General features: G+C 45.3%; 1 non-coding gene across 1 annotated transcript; it reads right to left on the reverse strand.

Annotated features, from left to right (window-relative positions):
* Positions 1 to 21,780: 21,780 nt before the first annotated feature.
* Positions 21,781 to 21,884, reverse strand: LOC115936085 (U6 spliceosomal RNA). Its single transcript, XR_004071669.1, has one exon. It is a non-coding gene; the product is annotated as a U6 spliceosomal RNA (small nuclear RNA).
* Between the last annotated feature and the right edge of the window lie 3,771 nt (positions 21,885 to 25,655).

The raw sequence follows: 25,655 nt of genomic DNA on the forward strand, positions 1-25,655 counted from the left end.
TCATGGGAGCTCAGACTGGAATGGAAGTAGGGAAGATTGGGTCATGCATCCACTCATTACATAGTTATTGTGTTTCTACCATGTGCCGGAAACTTTGGAAGAGAAGTAGATATATTCAAGATATATTTTTGGGCATCAGGTTGAGAGGAGTTGGTGATGGAATGGCAGTAAAGCATACAGAAAATGGAAGAATCAAATCTCGTATTTAAACAAACAAGTGGCCTAGCACACTGGCTCACCCCTGTAATCCCAGCTCTTTGGGAGGTCAAGGAGAGCAGATCACTTGAGGCCAGGAGTTTGAGACCAGTCTGGCCAACGTGGTGAAACTTCATCTCTACTAAAAGCACTAAAACTTAGCCAAGTGTGGTGGCGCATGCCTGTAATCCCAGCTACTGGGGAGACTGAGGCAGGAGAATTGCTTGAACCTGGAAGGCAGAGGTTGCAGTGAGCTGAGACCAATCACACCACTGCATTCCAGCCTGGGTGACACAGAGAGACTCTGTCTCTAAAAATAAAATAATAAAAAATTAAACAACCAAGTGGACAGGATAGTGAGAGACAGGACTAGCTGGATTTCCTAGGCCAACTAAGAATTCCTAAGCCTAACTGGGGAAGGTGACCACACCCACCTTTAAACACAGGGCTTGTAACTCAGCTCACATCCGACTAATCAGGTAGTAAAGAGGGCTCACTAAAATACAAATTAGGCTAGAAGCAGGAGGTAAAGAAATAGTCAAATCATATATCGCCTGAGAGCACAGGGGGAGGGACAATGATCGGGATATAAACCCAGGCATTCGAGCAGGGAGTGGCAACCCCCTTTGGGTCCCCTCCCATTGTATGGGAGCTCTGTTTTCACTCTATTAAATCTTGCAACTGCACACTCTTCTGGTCCATGTTTGTTACAGCTCGAGCTGAGCTTTCACTCACCGTCCACCACCGCTGTTTGCTGCCATCACAGACCCGCCGCTGACTTCCACCCCTCTGGATCCAGCAGGGTGTCCACTGTGCTCCTGATCCAGCGAGGCGCCCATTGCTGCTCCCAATCGGGCTAGAGGCTCGCCATTGTTCCTGCATGGCTAAGGGCCCAGGGTTCGTCCTAATCGAGCTGAACACTAGTTGCTGGGTTCCACGGTTCTCTTCTGTGACCCACAGCTTCTGATAGAACTATAACACTCACCGCATGGCCCAAGGTTCCATTCCTTGGAATCCGTGAGGCCAAGAACCCCAGGTCAGAGAACAAAAGGCTTGCCGCCATCTTGGAAGTGGCCTGCCACCATCTTGGGAGCTCTAAGAACAAAGACCCCCTGGTAACAATAGGAAGGAGCTAATTTGTATGGAAAATGAAAAGTTCTATCTTGGGCACTGTATTAATTTCCTATGACTGCTGTAAGAAGTTACTACCCATTTAGTGGATTAAAACAACAGAAATTTGGAGGCTAGCAGTTCTGGAGGCTAGAAGACCAAAATAATTTTTTTTTTTTTTTGAGACGGAGTCTCGCTCTTTCACCCAGGCTGGAGTGCAGTGGCACGATCTCGGCTCACTGCAGGCTCCACCCCCGGGGTTCACGCCATTCTCCTACCTCAGCCTCCCACGTAGCTGGGACTACAGGCGCCTGCCACCTCGCCTGGCTAATTTTTTGTATTTTTAGTAGAGACGGGGTTTCACCGTGTTAGCCAGTATGGTCTCGATCTCCTGACCTCGTGATCCGCCCACCTTGGCCTCCCAAAGTGCTGGGATTACAGGCGTGAGCCACCGCGCCCGGCCAAGACCAAAATAATTTCATAGCGTGAAAACAAAGGTATACAGCAAGGCCTTGCCCCCTTCTTTTCCAGCCTCTGGAGCTACATTCTTTGCATTCCTTTGACTCACAGCCCCTTCTTCCATCTTCAAAGCCAGCAGCACTGCATCTTCAAAGCTCTTGCTGCTTTTGTCATGTCATTTCCTCTTAAAATCCTTCTGCCTCCCTCTAGTAAGGACCCTGTGAATACACTGGGCCCACCAAATAATTAAGGATAGTCTTCCCATCTCAAGGTTAACTTAATCATATCTACAAAGTCCCTTTGCCATATAAGGTAACATTCTCAGCTTCCACAGATTAGGACCTGGGTATCTTTGGGACCATTATTCAGACTACCAGAGGCATTGTATCTAAAGCAAATCAGTGACATACTCAAAATAATCCCAGAAGGGTTTAATAAACGGACTATTTTACAAAGGTGTGGCCAGAGTTTAGGTATTTACATGAGAAAAGCAATAACTCCTAGGCTATAAAGAAAGAAATAGGAGGGGCTGGGTGCAGTGTCTCACACCTGTAATCTCAGCACTTTGGGAGGTAGAGGCGGAGGTGGGTGGATCACTTGAGGCCAGGAGTTCAAGCCCAGCCTGGCCAACATGGCGAAACCTCATCTCTATCCAAAATACAAAAATTAGGCAGGCATGATGGCACATGCCTATAGTCCCAGCTACTCTGGAGGTTGAGGCACGACAATAACTTGAACCTGGGAGGCAGAGGTTGCAGTGAGCTGAGGCCGCACCACTGCACTCCATCCTGGGAGATAGAGCAAGACTCTGTCTCAAAAAAAAAAAAAAAAAAAAAGAAAGAGAAATGAATAAGAGGGAAATCTGAAATGAGGAGAAAAATGTAGAATATAGTTTGAAGAAGCACTGACCTTCAATCAAGGACACTCTATCCTGAGGTGACCTCGCAGGGAGGATCCAGGGAAATCACCTTATTTCCTCTTCCCCTGACTTCCATTGTCCAAACCCAACCAGAAGCCAGAAGGCAAGGGGGCCCATTGATGTAATTCATAAAAATCAGCCTCCAAGGGCAGGGAGCAGGGTAGTAAGAAGTAGAGACCGGATCTGGAAAGAGTAATACAAAATATCTGGCACATACAAATGAAAGATTTAACATCTGTTTTTGTTTGTTTGTTTGTTTTTGAGATGGAGTCTTGCTCCGTCGCCCAGGTTGCAGTGCAGTGGTGCGATCTCAGCTCACTGCAATCGCCACTTCCCAGGTTCAAGGGATTCTCCTGCCTCAGCTTCCCGAGCCACCTTGCCCAGCTAATTTTTGTATTTTTAGTAGAGACAGGGTTTCACCATGTTGGCCAGACTGGTTTCAAACTTCTGACCTCAGGTGATCCACCCTCTTCAGCCTCCCAAAGTGCTGGGATTACAGGTGTGAGCCACTGTGCCCAGCCAACATCTGTTAATAGGGAAACTTTAGACGAATTAAATGTAGAAGAGTTTATTGGAGCAAAGAATGACTCGTGAATCAGGCAGCACTCAAAATTTCAGAGAGCTGCCCACAGCAGCAGGGGCAGTGAACTTTTATTCGCTGAATGTGGAAGTAATTACTTGATTGGCTATAGCTAAGCATTTGCCCTATTTGGGTATGGTCTAGTGGAGAGTCCCTAGTGAGAGGTTGGTTGGTGGTTTTTTTTTTTTCTGAGACAGAGTCTCGCTCTGTCACCCAGGCTGGAGTGCAGTAGTGCTATGTTGGCTCACTGCAACCTCTGCCTCCCGGGTTTAAGCAATTCTCCTGCCTCAGCTTCCTGAGTAGCTGGGATTACAGGTGCACACTGCCACGCCCAGCTAATATTTGTATTTTTAGTAGAGATGGGGTTTCACCACGTTGGTCAGGCTGGTCTCGAACTCCCGACGTCGTGATCCACCCACCTCGGCCTTCAAAAACACTGGGATTACAGGCGTGAGCCATTGTGCTTGGCTGGTTGGTGATTTCTAACTGGTTAAGTTTTGTCTTGCTGGATTTTTTTTTTTTTTTTTTTTTGAGACAGAGTTTTGCTCTTGTTGCCCAGGCTGGAGTGCAATGGCACCATCTCGGCTCACTGCAACTTCCGCCTCCTGGTTCAAGCAATCTCCTGCCTCAGCCTCCCCAGTAGCTGGGTTTACAGGCGCCTGCCACCACGCCCAGCTAACTTTTGTATTTTTAGTAGAGACGGGGTTTTGCCGTGTTGGCCAATCTGGTCTCGAACTCCTGACCTTAGGTGATCCACCTTCCTCAGCCTCCCAAAGTGCTGGGATTACAGGCGTGAGCCACTGCACCTGGTAATTTTGTTTTACTGTTTACATTGAATTGGGTTTTAGTTTGCTTAAGTAGGAGTCCAAGACCCAAGACTCTGGAGCCACCTCAGCCTAATAGCCTCCCTATTAATTATGTTCACACATCCAAGTGGATATGTGAGGTAGGCAGGTAGATATACAAGACTGAAGAGGCCGGGCGTGGTGGCTCATGCCTATAATCCCAGCACTTTGGGAGGCCGAGGCAGGTGGATCACGAGGTTAGGGGTTCGAGACCAGCCTGACCAACATGGTGAAACACCGTCTTTACTAAAAATACAAAAAAATTAGCTGCGCGTGGTGGCAGGTGCCTGTAATCCCAGCTACTCAGGAGGCTGAGGCAGGAGAATTGCTTGAACCCGGGAGGCAGAGGTTGCAGTGAGCCGAGATTGCACCACTGCACTCCAGCCTGGGCAACAGAGCAAGACTCTGTCTCAAAAAACAAACAAACAAACAAACAAAAAGACTGAAGTTCAGGAAAGGTGTGGGTCAGGGGCGTCCAATCTTTTGGCTTCCCTGGGCCACGTTGAAAGGTCCTGGGCCACACGTAAAATACACTAATGATAGCTGATGAGCAAAAAACAAAAAAATTATACATACCTCATAATGTTTTAAGAAAGTTTACAAATTTGTATTGGGCCACATTCAAAGCCGTCCTGGGTCGCACGTGGCCTGTGGGCTGTGGGTTGGACAAGCTTGGTCTAGGTAAATACATTAATTTTAATAGGGAGAACATTTAATTTTCTTTTCTTTTTTTTTTCTTTTTTCTTTCTTTTTCTTTTCTTTTTTTTTTTTTTTTTTTTTTTTGAGACAGAGTCTCCCTCTGTTGCCCAGGCTGGAGTGCAATGTTAGAATCTTGGCTCAGTGCAACCTTTCCCTCCCAGGTTCAAGCACTTCTCCTGCCTCAGCCTGCCTGAGTAGCTGGGACTACAGGTGGGTGCCACCACACCTGGCTAGTTTTTTTTTTTTTTTTTTTTTTTTTTTTTGTATTTTTAGTAGAGACGGGGTTTCACTATGTTGGGCAGGCTGGTCTCAAACTCCTGACCTCAGGTGATCCGCCCGCCTTGGCCTCCCAAAGTGCTGGGATTACAGGCGTGAGCCACAGTGCCCGGCCACATTTCATTTTCTGCTGCAGAAAAAAGCAGCAGACCTAGAACTTCTGCTGAGGAGCCAGCAATTAGACATATGGTAGAAGAGGAAGACAGAGCCAATGAAGTAAGGAAATCCAAGACATTCCATAGAGAATAAAAATGGGACAGTGGTGGAAAGAATCAAAGTGACATACATAAAAATATGAAATAGAAAGACAATAGGTGATGTAGATAGATTGACTGTATTGATGAAGTTCCTTGAGAAGATGAAGGAGGAATGGAATTCAGAGCCCAAATACAGAAACTGTCCATGGGAAGGAAGGATGCTTGCTCCATTTTAACAAGTAGGAAAAAGAAAAGATGGGCATATAAAAGTAATTGTGTAGTTTACTTATGGAGAAAATGTGGGGATTTGAAGCCAATTACTGCTTGCTTTTTTTTTTTTTTTAGATGGACTTTTGCTCTTGTTGCCCAGGCTGGAGTGCAGTGGCCCAATCTCGGCTCATTGCAACCTCCGCCTCCCAGGAGTGATTCTCCTGCCTCAGCCTCCCCAGTAGCTGGGATTACAGGTGTGTGCCACCATGCATGGCTAATTTTTTTTTGTATTTTTAGTAGAGACGGGGTTTCACCATGTTGGCCAGGCTGGTCTTGAACTCCTGACCTCAGGTGATCCACCCACCTCAGCCTCCCAAAGTGCTGGCATTACAGGCATGAGCCACCGCACCCGGCCCAATTACTGGTTTGAAAAAAATGAAGCGGGTGCAGCAAACCAACATGGCACAAGTATAGCTATGTATCAAACCTGCAGGTTGTGCACATGTACCCTAGAACTTAAAGTATAATTTAAAAAAAAAAAGAGAAAGAGAAAATGAAGCATGAAGTGAAATTATTAACTGAGAACAGAGGGGATACAGTTTATCTAAAAACGTTAAAAGAAAAACTTAAGAACAATTAAAACAGAATTTAATTGAGCAAAGAATGATTATTGAATCAGGCAGACCCCCTGATCCAGAATAAATTCAGAGAGACTCTACTACTGCTGTGTGGTGGGAGAAAATTTATGGACAGAAAAAGGAAAGTGATGTACAGAAAACAGGAGGGAGGTACAGAAACAGGTGGATTGGTTAAAGTTCGGGTGTTTACCTTACTTGAACACAGTTTGAACAGTTGGCCACCTGTGAATGGTTGAAGTATGGCTGCTGTGATTGGCTGAGACTCAGCTCCTGTTACAAGAGTGGGTTACAGTTTGTTTACACATCCAGTGAGGTTACAGTTCACTAGGTATGGAGGAGCCTTAGGCCAAACTTAAAATATGTAAGAGGCAGCTTTATGCTAAACTTGACAAAAGAAAGCCTCAGAGTGGGAAAGTCAACCTAAGAGAGAAACCGTTTATTTTGTGGGTAATGCTGAGTGCCCATTTGAGGTATGAAATTATAAATAAGGCAAAAAGTAATGTCGAAAGGAAGTAAAGGTAGTGCCAAGGGAGCAGAGGTTTCTTTTAGATGTTGGGCCACAGAAGACCATGGAGGCATTGCCATTTGAGCTGGGCCTCAGGTCTGGTGGAGGTAGGGTTAGTACTGAGGAGACTCAGGGAGAGTGAATGACAGGAATTTTTTTTTTTTTGAGACGGAGTCTTGCTCTGTCGCCCAGGCTGGAGTGCAGTGGTGTGATCTCTGCTCACTGCAAGCTCCGCCTCCCGGGTTCACGCCATTCTCCTGCCTCAGCCTCCCGAGTACCTGGGACCACAGGCGCCCGCCACCACACCCAGCTAATTTTTTGTGTTTTTAGTAGAGATGGGGTTTCACCATGTTAGCTAAGTTGGTCTTGATCTCTTAACCTCGTGATCCGCCCACCTCAGCCTCCCAAAGTGCTGGGATTACAGGCGTGAGCCACCGCATCTGGCCAAGTGAATGACAGTTTGTGGGAGACCTGTATGTCCAGAATTCACTGACTACATCTTCTGATTCTTTCAGTGGAGACCTAAAAACCAGACTCTGAGCAGTAGCATGAACCAAATGTTATCCTAGACCTGAAGTTTGGCCATATCCCATTGTAAGCATTGACATCACCACCCACCTCTCAGAGACAGTTAACAGGCCTGAGGTATGATGAGAAAAGAGGTGAGAAAAATAAAATCCTGAGGCCCCCCAACCAGCTGATCAGACTCCCTCTTGGCCAAGGAGACCCCACAGAAACCTTAAAAACTGAGTTCCGGCCAGGTGGACGTGTGACTCATGTGTGTAATCCCAGCACTTTGGGAGGCCGAGGTGGGCAGATCATGAGGTCAGGAGTTCGAGACCAGCCTGGCCAACATAGTGAAACCCCCATCTCTACTAAAAATACAAAAATTAGCCAGGTGTGGTGGCACGTACCTGTAATCCCAGCTACCTGGGAGGCTGAGGCAGGAGAATCGCTTGAACCCGGGAGGTGGAGGTTGCAGTGAGCTGAGACCACGCCATTGCACTCCAGCCTTGGTTACAGAGTGAGACTCTGTCTCAAGAAAACCACACACAAAAAAACTGAGTTCCTGGCCGTGATGGGATGACAGGTTGAACACAAATTCCTCATTATACTCTCTCCCTTGCTAATCACCATTAGGCTTTCTTCCCTAGGGGTTAAACAGAAAAACTCACTCCACTCCTTTTTGTGGTTTCAACACAGCAACCAGACACAACAACTAACCAATATTCCTTCCTGATAATAGACCACTGACCTCGGAGTGGTTCTGGCCAGTCTACAAAGGATGCGCACTGAGTACCTTAGTGTCCTCTGCTTCACCTTTTGACATCAGAGGGCAGAAAACTCCACCCATGCCTCCAGGCTTCCATGAAGAGGCATGAAGCTCAGTTGCCCTTGTGCATGTTTCCGCTTTCATAAATGTTTATGACTCCTCCTGTAGCTATTAAATAATGTATATTTGACCACTCAGTTCAGCATAAATTCTTATTCCTTTTGCCCCTCCCTTGAAGTGCCTCTTTCTGACTTCTATTCAGAGACTGTTTCCCAGTCTGTTGGAATGGCCACTCTCCAGGCTGCAACCATTTATGAGAAATAAATCTTTCCGGCCAGGTGCAGTGGCTCATGCCTGTAATCCCAGCACTTTGGCAGGCTGAGGTGGCTGGATCACCTGAGGTCAGGAGTTCAAGACCAGCCTGGCCAACATGGTGAAACCCCATCTCTACTAAAAATACAAAAATTAGCCAGGGGTGGTGGCACGTGCCTGTAATCCCAGCTACACTGGAGGCCAAGGCAGGAGAATCTCTTGAACCTAGGAGGCAGAGGTAGCAGTGAACCAAGATCATGCCATTGCACTCCAACCTGGGTGATGGAGCAAGCTTCGTCTCAAAAAAAAAAAAAAAAAAAAAGGAATGAAAGAAATCTTTCCTTTCCAGTCTTATGAACCTCATTATTCTTCAGCTGACAGAAGTTAATAGGATAATACACAATGGCCCATTTGCAAATACATAAGCAAGCGGTTTCTTTGATTAGGTAGTTACTTTGAGGAAGGGTGCAAACCCCATGCTCTCTCAGAACCTCTCTAAATAATGGCTTTAACACACACTCCTGCCCTCACCACACCTGGCAGAGTGAGCCTGCCTGAGGGTGGAGGGTAGGGAGGTGGAGGTTGTATTTTGGGGAGGAGGATGGAGGTTTTGCCCTGAGGGGCCAGCTGCTGGGGGATGAGAATAAAACAGTATATGACAGACCACAATGGCTGCCACAGCAGAGGCTCCAGAGGAGACAGGGAAGTAAGCATTCACCATCTCTCCTCTCCATAGGACTACCATTTCTAGTCCTATGGTAGGCTGAATTATAAAATGGCCACCAAGATTTCTTACCCTGGAATGCATGCACTGTAAACCCCCTTCCCTTGAGTGTGTCCAGAACCTGGGAATATGTTGGCATATCACTTCTAGGATTAGGCCACATTATATGGCAAAGATGAAGGGAATGTGCAGATGTAATTAAGGTTCCAGTTGGTTGATTTTAAGTTAATCAAAGGAGAGATTCTCTTGGGTGGGCCTAACTTAATCAGTTAAAATATCTTAAAAGAGGGGCTAGACCTTTCCTGAAGAGAGGATGCTCCCTTACCAGCTTTGAGGAAGGAAGCCACTGTGACTTCTACAGCTTCAAAGAAATGAATTGTTTCAAAAGCCATGTGAGCTTGTGGGGTCCTTCAGACCAGCTGGTGTCAGTAGTTTCACTGCTATGCAGGACTTGACAGAATATCTCAAAGAGGAAAATTTAATGTTTCATAATGTTCAAGTTGTTTTCTATAGAGCAGGGGTCCCCAATCTTTACCCCAGGCTTCAGGTGAGCCCTAGCCCTGGCCTATGCCTTGATTGCAGCCTTGTGAGATCTTGAGCAGAAGACCTGTCAAAGACATGCCCAGACTCCTGACCCACAACAATTATGAGGTAATACACGTGTGTTTTCTTAAGCCACTAAGTTTGTTATGTGGCATAGAAAACTATTGCAGACCCCTCAAGAGAGTGGAATTCAGAGGCAGAATTTTCTTGAAAAACAATAATCATGGCCGGGCAAGGTGGCTCACGCCTGTAATCCCAGCACTTTGGGAGGCTGAGATAGGCAGATCACCTGAGGTGGGGAGTTCGAGACCAGCCTGACCAACATGATGAAACCCCCAACTCTACTAAAAATACAAAATTAGCCAGGCGTGGTGGCACATGCCTGTAATCCCAGCTACTCAGGCGGCTAAGGCAGGAGAATCACTTGAACCCGGGAGGCGGAAGTTGCAGTGAGCCAAGATAGCACCATTGCACTCCAGCCTGGGCAACAAGAGTAAAACTCCATGTCAAAAAAAAAAAAAAAAAAAAAGAAAAAAACAATAACCATGAGTAGTGAATTCATGTCATTGCACTACTCAATCCACAGAGGCTGCTGCACAGTGGGCTTCATACCTCTGAGGGCAACTTCAGCAACTACTCAACAAGGAAGGAAAATGTGATATATTCAGGTACATGCCAAACACACTGACGTGTGAGAACCACTTCTTCAGGATCAGCAAAAGAGGAGAAAGGATGGAATTTTACAACCATGTCCAAATGGTGATGATGGGCATAGCACCCACCGTCCTCTGCCATTTGATGTCATGCTGTTGGTCAGTCAGTCACAGGCTGTGAAGAGCATGCTGGACTTGGCCAGGCTATTAAGGGAAGATATTATAAACCTACTGTCTTAGTCTATTTTGTGCTGCTGTAACAGAATACCTGAGACTAGGTAATTTATAAAGAACAGGGATTTATTTCTTACAGTCTTAGAGGCTGGGTAGTCAAAGGTTGAGGGGCTCACATCTGGTGAGGGCCTTCTTACTGAAACTATGCTTATAAACTTTATGAATTAATCAGGGAAGAAGGAAAGGGGAAAAACAAAAATAAACCAAGCTTGCAGCACATTCAGCATGAATTATTAGATCAGCTTGCTCTCCCTAACCTGCTGCCTCATAGTTATTTGCTGCCTATTGCCTCAGAATCACATAGACCCTGTTACAAGATTATAGATCCCCTTAAATGCTCTGTAGCAGCAGTTCCCAACCTTTTTGACATCAGAGACTGGTTTAGTGGAAGACAATTTTTCCACAGACGAGGGTTGCGGGGTGGTTTTGGGATGAAACTGCCCCATCTCAGATCATCAGGCATTAGATTCTCATTAGATAAGGAGCCAGCAACCCAGACCCCTCAGCAACCTAGATCATGTGCAGTTCACTACAGGGTTTGTGCTCCTATGAGAATCTAATGCTGCCACTGATCTGACAGGAGGCGGAGTTCAGGTGGTAATTCTTGCTTGCCCACTGTTCACCTCCTGCTGTGCGGCCTGGTTCCTAACTGGCCGTGGACCATTATCAGTTTGTGGCATGGGGGGTTGGGGACCCCTGCTCTATAGATAACAACTTGAACATTATAAAACATTAAGTTTTCCTCTTTGAGATATTCTGTCAAGTCCTGCATACCAGTGAAACTACTGACACCAGCTGGTCTGAAGGACCCAACAAGAAGCTGACTCACCAAATAATGCAGTTGCCATGTCCTGATTATTTCATTCCTTTTACCACAACTAATGACTTCCATTTTCCAGCCCCTCATCCCCCATGATTCACTTAAAACCCCCAGCCCAGAAGTCCTTGGGGAGATCGATTTGAGGGCCTCCTCCCATCTGCTTGCCCTGTGCACTGTGATCATTAAACTCTTTGTCTGCTGCAAACTCTGCTGTCTCAGTCTGTTACTGCACATCTGGCATGCAAGCTGTTGGTCCTAAAACATTGCTACAGCATCCCATGGGGGAAGGTAGAAGGGCAAGAGAGCATGCATGCAAGAAAGCAAGAGATCAAACTTGCAGCCTCAAGACCTTTTATATCTGGCCTAAGTCCATTCATAAGGGTGGAGCCATTATGGCCTAATTGCCTCTCAGAGGTGCCACCTATTAACACTGTTGCATTGGGGATTAAGTTTCCAATATTTGCTTTTTGGGGGACACATTCAATCCATAGCACCTACAAAGACTTTAAAACTATCCGGGTTTTGGCCAGGAACGGTGGCTCACGACTGTAATCCCAGCACTTTGGGAGCCCGAAGCAGGTGGATCACGAGGTCAGGAGTTCGAGAGCAGCCTGGCCAACACGGTGAAATCCCGTCTCTACTAAGAATATAAATATTAGCTGGGTGTGGTGGCACCCTTCCGTAATCCCAGCTACTCAGGAGGCTGAGGCGGGAGAATCGCTTGAACTTGGGAGGCGGAGGTTGCAGTGAGCCGAGATTGTGCCACTGCACTTCAGCCTGGCCACAGAGCAAGACTCTGTCTTGGAAAAAACAAACAAACAAACAAATAAAACCTATCCAGCTTTCTTCCCTGGATATTTGGGAAACAGTAGCTACGCCTGAACTTGCCACAGGGTGTTCTTTGTTTTGCATTTTTGTATCCCTTCGGATACATGGAAGACTTCTTTAGTTATCAGAAAAAGCCATTTATTTTCTGAGACCACCAGTGGAGAGTTGCACTAATCCCTAGGCAATCCCAACTAGAGACACAATGGAAATGACTATTATTAAATGAGAGACAAGAAGAGCCAAGCGGTAAGGCTTCTGCAACTCAGAAAAAATGGGGCCTGGGTGCTTTGAGAGAGCATCTAAAAGCTGGTCCTGCAAAGCCTTTGGTGCTCTTCAAGGCTCCCCAGGAAAATGCATTTCATGTCAAAGAGCCCAAGCCTAAATGGGCCAGTATTGAGGTATTTGCCACATTGGACAGGTTCTTGATGCTTCTCCAGAATGTGCCACAAGGCTTAATTTCAGACATTCCTTGGATATTAGCTGCTCTAATCTCATACTCAATATTGTAATTATTATAATTATCTCTTTACCATCATGATAACCCAGTCTCTCCTTGAACTACTCAAATCAAGGCAGACCAATCTGTGGTAGGACATATTTTAAAATTCTAACATTTGTATATTTGATATTGGATTTTTTTTTTTTTACTATTAGAAAGTCTTTCATTTGTGTGAATTGTAATCTGTCTTCCCATGACTGCTATGCTCTGAAATTTTTTTTTCTTATAAATCACTATAACATATGTGTGTGCAACCAGGCACAATCTGTTCCCTGTATCAAAATGCAAAATGTACATATCCTTGACTCAGCAATCCCCATTGTAGAAACCTTCTCTACAGAAATACTAGCACAGAGGTAGAAAATAAAGGTATGTGAGGATGTTCATTGGGGTGCCATAATAGTGCCCTCCCTAATTTTGGAATAGTTCAAACAAAACTAGCCAGACCATTTGACAGGCCTGCTAGAGAGAGGGATTCCTGCATCAGGTGGAAGCTTGGATTGATTACCTCAAAAGTCTGTCCGGTTATAAGTCCTTGGTTTGCTCATTTATGGGAAGACAGTGGAGCAGACTGTCCTGGTCCCACTTTCTGCTTTCTGAGCTTCTCTGCTGAGCAGGAGAAAAAGATGAACCTCCATTATGCAGTAGGAGAGGGAGTCCAGTGCACCTGCCACACATATGATGTTTGCAGACTGCCCAGTGAAGCTGCCCAAGAGCATTCTTCTGTAGTCACAAAACCTACAAGGCTTGCCACAGAGACAGTAACAGGGACAACAGCAGGGTTGGGAGTAGCAGGGGCAGCAGCAGGCCCCAGAGCAGTGCTGGGCGCTTGGCTGCAACCAAGTCCACATGCCCAGAACAGATAGCACAGCAATGTCAGGGGCAGCCAGCAAGGGCCCAGGAGGAAAAGGAGCCAGGATGGTCACAGTAGGACCACCAGCGCGTCCTCAGTGGGTGTTAAATTAGCTGTGCGGGTGCTTCATGCATATCCTTGGAGAGCATGTCTAGCATGTGGCCAGGGGCTGCCAAGGGATCCCCAGAAGGCAGAATGAGTGTGGTGACTACAGTAGTAGAGATCACTAGCAGGAGTGTTGTGAAAACAGCAAAAGGGCCAGTAGGGAGATCTCTCCTTTCAATCTTATAGAGTAAAGGCTGCATCTATAGGTCTGGATCTGAAAATAATAATAATAACAGAATAAAGGCTGCATAAATGAATGGGATGAGAGAGAGTTTCCCAGGTCAGTGCTGAGGTCCAGATGGAAAGATAGGAAGCAAGGGGAAGGTACAGAACATAGAACTCTAAATTGGAGAATCGTCCATTACAGGAGGATGTGTGAACATAGCAGCAAGACAAATGAAGCTAAGTAAATCTGAAAATTATCTTCCTGCCAGTCGTTAGCCATGAGACCATTAGAAATTTTAAAAAGGGCTAAGCATGGTGGCTCACACCTGCAATTCCAGCATTTTGGGAGGCCAAGATGGGAAGATTGCTCGAACCCGGGAGTTTGAGGGTGCGGTGAGCTATAATTGGGCCACTGCACTCCAGCCTGGGTGACAGAGCCAGATACTGTCTCTAAAAAGTAAATAAATAAATTACAAAAAGAACAAGGGCAGAAGCAGCCCAGGAGGCACCAGCAACAGCTTCTCCACTCACAAGAGCTTCAGGCACCATCCCACCATAAAAGATTCTAGGACATTTCACCATTGGAATTGGGAAGCTGCTCTACAAACTAGTTCAGATTCTGCAAGTAAGATATCCAGCAGGATAGGCTCTTTCTTAAGCTACTGCAAAGCCAACGCTACTACAAGAAAGAACAATGGCCCCACTACCTGGTAGAGAGAGGGACATGATGTCTAAGACAATAGAGGGCAGCAACCTGGGGGCTCTCTGGAGACAGCAGAGGGTAGCCAGGGGCTAGAGATCACTGTATCGGGATATGAGAACAGTGAGGTAGATGGTAATCTTTGAAACTGAGCCTGTTAAAGAATAACTAGAGCAGGAAGCTACCATAGGGATCTGGACTTGGGGGAGTATCTTTTTTTTTTTTTTTTTTTGAGACGGAGTCTTGCTCTGTCTCCCAGGCTGGAGTGCAGTGGTGCGATCTCGGTTCACCGCAAGCTCCACCTCCTGGGTTCACACTATTCTTCTGCCTCAGCCTCCCGAGTAGCTGGGACTACAGGCGCCCTCCACCGCGCCGGGCTAATTTTTTTTTTTTTTTTTTTTGTATTTTTAGTAGAGACGGGGTTTCACCATGTTATCCAGGATGGTCTCGATCTCTTGACCTCATGATCCACCTGCCTTGGCCTCCCAAAGTGCTGGAATTACAGGCGTGAGCCACCTCACCCGGGCTTTTTTTTTTTTTTTAAAAAAGGGTCTCACTCTGTCACCCAGGCTGGAATGCTATGGCACAATGTTGGCTCACTGATAATGCGACCACCTGGGCTCAAGTGATCCTCCCATCTCAGCCTCCGAGTAGCTGGGACTACAGGCTTGTGCTATCATTCCTGGCTAATTTTTGTATCTTTTTTGGTAAAGATGGGTTTTCGCCATGTTGCCTAGGCTGGTCTTGAACTCCTGAGCTCAAGCAATCTGCCCATCTCGGCCTCCCAATGTGCTGGGATTACAGGTATGAGTCACCATGCCTGGCCTGTTTCCCTTTTTATATATGCACAAGAGTGATATAGGGTAAAAATATGCCCAAGTCTGAAGAACCAACCCCTTTCATTATATATAAAATAAAAATACTAAGTGGCAAAAACAAGGGCTTAATTTCAGAGAAAAAAAAAAAAAACAGTTTGCCAGCAGAGCCAGCATGTAAGCAATGGCCATCTTTCCTGTACTTAATAGGTGTGAGGGCCCATCATCCTTCTGCGTCATTCCCTGATATGAAAGGATCTGATAAGTCCTTCCCCATTTCCAACTTCGTCATGAACAAAAGGGAAGACTGCCTTTAACTTTAAACAGAAACTAACTACAGTATAGTTTAGTTGTTTATTTTTAAGACTGGTGTTGACTAGTAAGCCCCATTTTGCTTCAGGCTGATTCAAGTGTTTTTTGAACAATTAAATTATTCTGTTTCCTGAAACTTTCAAATTATCCCTATTTCCCAATATTAATGGTTTGACTTTGTACTGTATAATACTTTGCACGTTTCCAAGCACTTACATGTACATTCCCTCTTTCAATTCTAACGGGCTCAAATTAGGGACTTGTCCAATGTCATAAAATTAATAAATGGCTGAGCTAGGTCTTGAATCTAGCTCTGTCTGGTTATAAACCCAGTTATTTTTCCACGACAAGCAGCTAAATATCTACCAGAATGACTGGATGTTAGTAATAATAGAAATAGAGGGTAACCCACTGCAATTACATTTGTTATTTTTGGTTTTCCTAGGTTCACAGTCCTGAGTACTAAGAGGTTCAGGCTAAAAAGAGAGTTGCTATTGTTAGTGACTCTATTCTCCTCCAGGGTATTTTCCAAGAACTATTCACAAACTAGACTGGGCAGGAACTGGCCATGTGAGAAGGGGGAGGGTAGCTGTGAGGTCAGCAGGCTCTAACTCCTCAGACTCTGAGCCAACTTGTCCAGTTGCTTCAGCCTGAGCCAGGGTGAACAAAGCCAAGTTAGGCAGGAGTCAGGCATTCTATTCAATCAAGTTCAATAGAGGAGAGTCCAAGGAAAGCAGAATTTCAGGGTAGCTTTTTTATTCAGTAAGCTGACACTTGGGAAACAGCAGTCAAATAAATGCAGAAAGGCAATGATTCAATCGACTTTGTACTAAGTTAGTGTTCCTCAAAAAAGGAAGCTGAAGCGAACCCTCCAGAATCCTAATGTCCTTGGACCACTCAGCTTCTGGTGCACCAGTAGTGCTGCCTTTTTTCTGTCTATAAAATATAACTTCAGCTGGGCGCTGTGGCTCACGCCTGTAATCCCAGCACTTGGGAGGCCAAGGCAGGCGGATCACAAGGTCAAGAGATCAAGACCATCCTGGCCAACATGGTGAAACCCCGTCTCTACTAAAAATACAGAAATTAGCTGGGCGTGGTGGCACGTGCCTGTAGTCCCAGCTTCTCAGGAGGCTGAGGCAGGAGAATCGCTTGAACCCGGGAGGCAGAGATTGCAGTGAGCCAAGATAGTGCCACCGCACTCCAGCCTGGCGAATTTATATATATATATATATAAAACTTACCTGTTGATCTATGCTGGGTTGGACACAAGGGAAATCCCTTTTACCTACATTTTCTTTCCAGGCACTTCAGGACACTAAGACATCCTAATCAAATCCTTTCCATCCATTGTATTCACTACCCCCAATTATACAGACCTCAAACTTCCAGTTCCACCTCTTCCTCTGACCCTTTGATGGAAAATGCTAGTCAATCTGGACTTTATTTCAAATAGAGTGGTCACATACTGGGAAGGGATCAAGAGAATCATGAGATATTAGAAGATGGTAGAGTATCATGGCCTTAAGTAAATGTCAGTGAGAGGACACTTAGAAATGATCAAAATCATAAGGCATAAATTCAGCAACTGCTCTTAAGTTTTCTTTTCTTTTCTTTTTATTTTTTTGAGACAGAGCCTCTCTCTGTCCCCCAGGCCGGAGTGCAATGGTGCGATCTCGGCCCACTGCAACTTCTGCCTCCCAGGTTCAAGCGATTCTCCTGCCTCAGCCTCCTGAGTAGCTGGGATTACAGGTGCTTGCCACCATGCCCAGCTAATTTTTGGATCTTTAGAAGAGGTGGAGTTTCACCATGTTGGCCAGGCTGGTCTCAAACTCCTGACCTCAAGTGATCTGCCTTTCTCGACCTTCCAAAGTGCTGGGATTACAGGTGTGAGCTACCGTGCCAGGCCTCTGCTGTTAAATTTTCTAAGAGAAATTTGCCTCCAGCCTCCTTTTAAAAGTATTTTCCACAGTTGCCAAGATTATTCAATCCACTGTTTATCTATTTTGTTTCTCCTGTGTTCCATGCTGCCTGCTGCTGTCCCTCCTAAATGATACTAGCACAGAAGATATGTGTTTGACATCCTGGGAAGCCATATGAGGGCTTCAGGAAAGGGAAGGGTCAAGCCAAACAGCACAGGAAAAATAAGAATTTTACCATGAATTGAATTTTCTACCTTTCATTTTCACTGTATTCTTTATTTCTGTGGTGGTCTTTTAAAATGTTTTCTCCACTCTTCTGTGGAAGGAAGGAAGGAAGAAAAAGAAAATATGACAAATACCTTTTACCTCTACCCTGACATGTTTTCATCATACGCTGTTGACACTCAGTCCAGAAGCAACTACGGGAAGAATGATGCAACCTCAGATGTTAGGACATCAGGACTGTGGCCAAAGAATTTTCACAACATACATGGAGCCTGGCCAGGCTTCAGCTTTGGCTAGACACAGGTTATTCTACACTGAGTTCTCCCTTGCTATTTCTAAAATCTGCAGGGCTCTGACTTTCCCAGCATGATTGCCATATATATCACAGGCTTTTTTTTTTATTTTTTTCCATTTTAGGGTTTTGGGGAAGGGAGCAAAGTAATTAGAGAAATGGACCAATTGGAGCCGGGCGCGGTGGCTCATGCCTGTAATCCCAGCACTTTGGGAGGCCAAGGCGGGAGGATCACGAGGTCAGGAGATCGAGACCATCCTGGCTAACACAGTGAAACCCTGTCTCTACTAAAAAAATACAAAAAAAATTAGCCGGGCGTGGTGGCGGGTGCCTGTAGTCCCAGCTACTCAGGAGGCTGAGGCAGGAGAATGGCGTGAACCTGGGAGGCAGAGCTTGCAGTGAGCCGAGATGGTGCCACTGCACTCCAGCTTGGGCGACAGAGTGAGAGAGCGAGACTCTGTCTCAGAAAAAAAAAAAAAAAAAGAGAGAAATGGACCAATTGGAAAAGTTTTGGTCACAATATTGAAATAATTTGCAGAAACCTCTAGACTTCTTCCATCATCATGGAGCAAATATTCTTGGCTGGCTTTAACAGGATGTTTACTTTGTAAACGTATAAATAATTAATCCTTTTTTTTTTGTTGGTTTTTTGGGACAGAATCTCGCTCTGTCACCCAGGCTGGAGTGCAGTGGCGAGATCTCAGCTCACTGCAACTTCCACCTCCCAGGTTCAAGTGATTCTCCTGCCTCAGCCTCCCTAGTAGCTGGGATTACAGGTGCGTGCCACCATGCCTGGCTAATTTTTGGATTTTTAGTAGAGAAGGGGTTTCACCATGTTGGCCAGGCTGGTCTCAAACTCCTGGCCTCAAGTGATCTGCCTGCCTTGGCCTCCCAAAGTGCTGGGGTTACAGGTGTGAGCCACTGCACCTGGCCTAATCCCTTTTTGGATAGGTGCCTTCTCATTAATGACTTACATTCTTCCTCTTTTCTTATGAACCTTACCGCACAGATTTGAATATATTATAATCCTTGGTTCATGACCAATTGTCATCAGTGGTTCATGCATGGTACCTTTTGTTTGTAGTTAATTTGATTTACAATGTAATGAATATCCACCACTACTCCAAAACAAAGCTGATGTGAACATTCCTGTACATGTTTTCCTGAGTTCATGTGCATGCATTTAGCTAAACACTTATATAGGCTAGAATTGCTGCATCAAGGATTATGCGTATGTTTGGCTTTAGCAGAGATCGCCAAACAGTTTTTCAAAATACACTACCACCAGCAGTGAATTAAAATGCCACTTGCTTTAAAAGGTTGTCAATAGTTTGTATTCTTTGTCTTTTTAATTTTAACAATTTTACTGAATATGAAGATTGTCTTACTCTTTAACCCCTTAAGAGTTGACTTCTGTTCCCATTACTTTATGCAGTTAAACAAGGTGCTTCTGAAGATATCTCTACTAAGCTCTTGATCATCAAGTTTAATGACTTTTCTTCAATTCTTGTCCTTCATCTCACAGTAATATTTAACACCACTTTTTTCTTGAAACTCTATTTTTTTGACTTCTATCATACAGTATTATCTTAGAAGGTACTCATTTATCATTTATCCACAATTTCAAAATCCAATATACCCTGAAAACTAAATTCTTTTTTTTTTTTGAGACAGAACCTTGCTCTCAAGGTTTTTGTTTTGTTTCGTTTTGTTTGGTTTTTGTTTTTTTTTTTTTGAGACAGAACAAAGCTGGAGTGCAGTGGTGCAATCTGGGCTCACTGCAATCTTCACCTCCCAAGTTCAAGCAATTCTCGTGTTTAGCCAACCAAGTAACTGGGACTAGAGGTCCTGTGCCACCATGTCCAGCTAACTTTTGTATTTTTAGTACAGACAGGGTTTCACCATGTTGGCAGGCTGGTCTCAAACTCCTGATCTCAAGTGATCACTCCCTTGGCCTCCCAAAGTGTTGGGATTACAGGTATGAGCCACCGCACCTGGCCTGTTTTTTTTCTTTTTCTTTTTGTTTTTTTCTCTTTTTTTTGAGACAGGGTCTTGCTCTTGCTCTGTTGCCCAGGCTGGTGTACAGTGGCACAATCATGGCTCACTGCAGCCTCCACCTCACAGGCTCAAGTGATCCCCCCACCTCAGTCTCCCGAGTAGCTGGGACTATAGGCATGCACCACCACCCCCAGCTAATTTTTAAACTTTTTATAGAGATAGAGTTTCACTGTGATGCTCAGGCTGGTGAAATTTTTATATACTCATTTAATGGCACACTCATCCTGAACTGTCACAAGACTATTTTTGGTCCTTCTTTAACCCACTTATGAATATTCATATGATTCATTAAAGATTTATCAATGTGTTTGATTGTGAGATACTTTCCCAGTCCCTGTTCTATAATATAGAGTATAGGCACTATATTATCTTTCTAAAATCAGTAAATTCTGAATTCTGAAATATATCTGACTGACTCGGAGTTTTGGGCAAGATTTTGTGGACTGTAGTTGAAAAAGTATAGAGTCCGATGAACCTGGGCATGGATCCCATTTCACTTAATGTCTTGAAATGTCAGCTGTTGTTACTTTTTATTTTTATTTTTATTTTATTTTATTTTATTTTTTGAGATGGAGTTTCACTCTTGTCACCCAGGCTGGAGTGCAATGGCACAATTTCGGCTCACTGCAACCTCCGCCTCCCGGGTTCGAGTGATTCTCCTGCCTCAGCCTCCGGAGTAGCTGGGATTACAGGCACCCACCACCAAGCCCGGCTAATTTTTTTGTATTTTTAGTAGAGACGGGCTTTCGCCATGTTGGCCAGGCTTGTCTCAAACTCCTGACCTCAGGTGATCCACCTGCCTCGGCCTCCCAAAGTGCTGAGATTATAGGTGTGAGCCACCGTGCCTTGCCTGTTGCTTTTTATTTCTAAAACAGGGATGAAAATAGCTAGCTGATAAGGCTGTGAACATCTTTACTTTTATGACTCACATATCTACAACTCAATGTACTGTATTGAATACTGAGTTTACCATCCGGCCCTCCCCCTGACCATCTGCTTTTTTGTTTCCTAACTCAGGGCATGTCACTAACTGCCCAACTACTGGCTCAACTCAGAAACCTAAGCATCATCCTCAGTTTATTCCTTATTTTCCAGTCCATTAGCAAGTCCTGCCAACTATAGGTTCTGAAGATTTCTCAATTCTGTATACTTCTCTCTATTCCCATCCTACCTATTTTATTATAAAAACCTCCTAACTTGTCATTCTATTTCCAATGTTACTATTTTTCACTTCACTCTCCACACTACAGCCAAAGTGATCAATGTAGATATGGTTCTGTCAGTCTCTTGCTTACAGAGTTCCACTGGCTTCCTATTGCCCTGAGACAAAGCCCCAATTCTATCATGACTTCCAAGGCCTTCCAAGGTTCTCTGTTGACCTCTCTGGTATTATCTAGAAAATACTTTTGGTTTTCGGCCGGGTGCAGTGGCTCACGCCTGTAATCCCAGCAGTCTGGGATGCCAAGGTGGGCAGATCACCTGAGGTCAGGAGTTCGAGACCAGCCTGGCCAACATGGCGAAACCCCGTCTCTACTAAAAATACAAAAACTAGCCAGGAGTGGTGGTGGGCGCCTGTAATCCAAGCTACTGGGGAGCCTAAGGTGGGAGAATCACTTGAATCCGGGAGGTGGAGGTTGCAGTGAGCCGAGATTGTGCCATTGCACTCCAGCCTGAGTGACAGAGTGAGACTCTATCTCAGAAAAAAAAAAAGAAAATACTTTTGGTTTTCTGATGTGCCATACTTTCTTGTTCTCTGGCCTTTGACCAGCGTTTACCTGCAGTCTGAAGCACTCTTTTCTCCACTCTTTATTTTTATCTTTAAATTTAATTGCTTCACAAATTTGCATGTCATCCTTGCACAGGGGCCATGCTAATTTGCTCTTTATCATTCCAATTTTTAGTATATATGCTGCTGAAGTACGCACCTTTTCCCCACTCTTTTTTAATTTTAATTTTAATTTTTTTTTTTGGAAATGAAGCCTAGCTCTGTCACCCAGGCTGGAGTGCAGTGGCACGATCCCAGCTCACCGCAACCTCCACCTCCCGGGTTCAAGTGATTCTCCCGCTTCAGCTTCCTGAGTAGCTGGGATTACAAGCACCCACCACCACGCCCAGCTAATTTTTGTATTTTTAGTGGAGATGGGGTTTCACTGTGTTGGCCAGGCCGGTCTCAAACTCCTGACCTCGTGATCTGCCCTCCTCAGCCTCCTAAAGTGCTGGGATTACAAGCGTGAGCCACTGCGCCTGGTTCCTTAATTTTAATTTGTATTTAGAAATGGGGGTCTCACTATGTTGACCAGGCTGGTCTTGAACTCCTGGTCTCAAGCAATCCTCTCATCTCAGCCTCCCAAAGTGCTGGGATTACAGGCATGAGCCACCACACCCACCATTCCCCACTCTCTACCTGGCTAATTACATGCAAACTCAAGCCTTACCTTGGGTGAGATTTCTTTCTGGAAACCTAACCTGTTAATGGATTGAATTATGTTCTCCCAAAATTCATAGGTTGAAGTCTTAACAACTAATATGACTATATTTGGAGACAGGGCTTTTAAGGAGATAATTAAGTTTAAGTAAGGTCATAAGGGTGGGCCCTAATCTGATAGAAGTGGTATAATTGTAAGAAGAGGTAGAGAGACTAGACAAGGTGGCTCAATCCTGTAATCCCAGCACTCCCTCTTCAGTGGATCACCTGAGGTCAGGAGTTCAAGACCAGCCTGACCAACATGGTGAAACCCCATCTCTACTAAAAATACAAAAATTAGCCAGATGCGGTGGCGGGTGCTTGTAATCCTAGCTACTCAGGAGGCTGAGGTAGGAGAATTGCTTGAACCCGGGAGGCAGAGGTTGTAGAGTGGTATGAGATCACACCACTGCACTCCAGCTTGGGAGACAGAGTAAGACCCTGTCTCAACAACAAGAACAACAACAAAAAGAGTTAGAGACACCAGGGGTATGTCTGCACAGATGTAATCGCCCTGTGAGTTCTTGCCCATAGCAAAGACAAAACTACTTCACTGAGAACATACTATTGCAGTAGAGAAAGAGTTTAATCCACATGAGGCTGGCCACGCAGGACATAACAGTATTACTCAAATCAGTCTCCCCAAAGGCTCAGAGGTTAGGATTTTGATGGACAATTTGGTGGGGGGTAGGGGGACATAGGGAAAGGGTGCTGCTGATTGGTTGGGGATGAAATCACAGGGGTGTGGAAAATGGTCTTTATATGCTGAGTCTGTCAGTGGGGCCACAGGACCAGTTGAGTCATCAGTCATGACCAGGTGGGGTCAGTCTGGAAAACATCTCAGAAAACCAATCTTAGGTTCTATAGGCTGAGTGCTGTGGCTCACGCCTGTAATCCCAGCACTTTGGGAGGCCGAGACGGGTGGATCACGAGGTCAGGATATCGAGACCATCCTGGCTAACACGGTGAAACCCTGTCTCTACTAAAAATACAAAAAATTAGCCGGGCACTGTGGCAGGTGCCTGTAGTCTGAGCTACTCGGGAGGCTGAGGCAGGAGAATGGTGTGAACCCAGGAGGCAGAGCTTGCAGTGAGCTGAGATCGCACCACTGCACTCCAAGCCTGGGCAACAGAGCAAGACTCAGTCTCAAAAAAAAAAAAGTAAAAAAAAAAAAAAAAGAAAACCAATCTTAGGTTCTACAATAGTGATGTTATCTATAGGAGCAATTAGGGAAGTCATAAGTCTTGTGACCTTGTACCACATGGTGGTACCCCTGAGCAGTAAGGGATTATAGGAACTACGCCTACATTTTAGCAAAATTCATGTCATTCCTTTAATCCTAATCTTGTGGCCTTTCATTAGTCTTACAAAGGCAGTTTCAGCCCCTGAAAAGGGATTGGATTAATTTTAGGGACTACTGTCATCCTTGCTTCAAAGTTAAACTAAAATGCTCCCAAAGAGAGCTTGGCCTGTGCCCAGGAATGACCAAGGATGGCTTGGAGGTCAGAAGCAAGATGGAGTCAATGTTGTCAGATTTCTCTTACTGTCATAATTTTGCAAAGGTGGTTTCACAGAGAAGGCCATGTGAGGAGACAGCAAGAAAGCAGCTGTCTGCAAGGCAAAAAGAAAGACCTCAGGAGAAACCAGCCTTGCCAGCACCTGGTCTCCAACTTTCAGCCTTTAGAACTGTGAGAAAATAAAATTTTGTGCCTTAAGCCACCCAGTCTGTGTTATTTTGTTATGGTTGCCTTTGCACACTAACACACAATCTTTTGAGGCAGAGTTTCGCTCTCATCACCCAGGCTGGAGTGTAGTGGTGTGATCTCAGCTCACTGCAAACTCCGCCTCCCGGTTTCAAGCGATTCTCCTGCATCAGCCTCCTGAGTAGCTGGGATTACAGGTGAGCGCCACCACGCCCAGCTAATTTTTGTATTTTTAGTAGAGATGGGGTTTCGCCATGTTGGCCAAACTGGTCTTAAACTTCTGACCTAAGGCCTGCCTCAGCCTTCCGGTGTGCTAGGATTACAGGTGTGAGCCACTGAGCCCAGCCCCTAATACATAATCTTTCCTCTGTCTTCTCATAGTGTGCCTTAGAACCTTTACCACATGATATTGTAGTTATCTGTTTTGTCCTTTATGTCCTCCTTTTAGACTGGAAGCCGTCCAAGAGCAGGAATTTGTCTAGCTTCTTCACCACCATAACCCAGCACCTGCATAGCAGCTAGCACATTGTAAAGAAAAAAACAAACTGTTTTTCTCTCTACTCACACCCAACACAAAACACTTCTGTGAAGAGATGTGTGGGTTTTTCACCACACACCAAGCAATTCTCCAGCAGATGCCAACTGGGTGTCCTATAATTCAATTCCATTCTGACGCTGCCTACCTGGAGATTGGGTCAGATCCCACAGGTTAAGGGTTCAGTCCCAAAAGGCTGCCCTGCTTCAGGCACCAGTCCCAAGCCCCAGGTTTTGACCTGTGTTTCTGGCTGACTGATTACAAATTGGGTTCCCACAACCCTCCTTCCCCAGGATTTGGTTTAATGGTCTATATTATAAAGGATATAGGTCTGGGTGCAGTGGCTCATGCTTGTAATCCCAGACTTTGGGAGGTCGAGGCAGGCGGATCTCTTGAGGCCAGGAGTTTGAGATCAGCCCAGCCAACATGGTAAAACCCCGTCTCTACTAAAAATACAAAAATTAGCTGGGGATGATGGCACACACCTGTAATCCCAGCTACTCAGGAGTCTGAGGCAGGAGAATCACTAGAACCCTGGAGGCGGAGGTTGCAATGAGCCAAGATAACACCACTGCACTCCAGCCTGGGCAACAGCATGAGACTCTGTCTCAAAAAAAAAAAAAAAGAAAAAACAGATAAAGGATACAGATGAACAGCAAGATGAAAAGATGCATAGGGTATGATATGGGGAGGGATGCAGAGACACCCTCCTAGTGTAACTACGCAACGGGTTGTTCACCTTGCCAGCTGCCTAAACAGAGCCGATTCATCAAGACGGGAATTGCAATAGACAAAGAGTAATTCACGCAGAGCTGGCTGTGCGGAAGACCAGAGTTTTATTATTACTCAAAGCAGTCTCTCTGAGCATTCAGGGATCAGAGTTTTTAAGGACAAGTTTGTGGGTGCGGGGAAGCCAGTGAGCCAGGAGTGCTGATTGGTCAGGGATGAAATCATAGGGAGTCGAAGCTGTCTTCTTGCACTGAGTCAGTT

Source organism: Gorilla gorilla, chromosome 8 (genome assembly GCF_029281585.2).
Source record: "Gorilla gorilla gorilla isolate KB3781 chromosome 8, NHGRI_mGorGor1-v2.1_pri, whole genome shotgun sequence".
Lineage (NCBI taxonomy): Eukaryota > Metazoa > Chordata > Mammalia > Primates > Hominidae > Gorilla > Gorilla gorilla.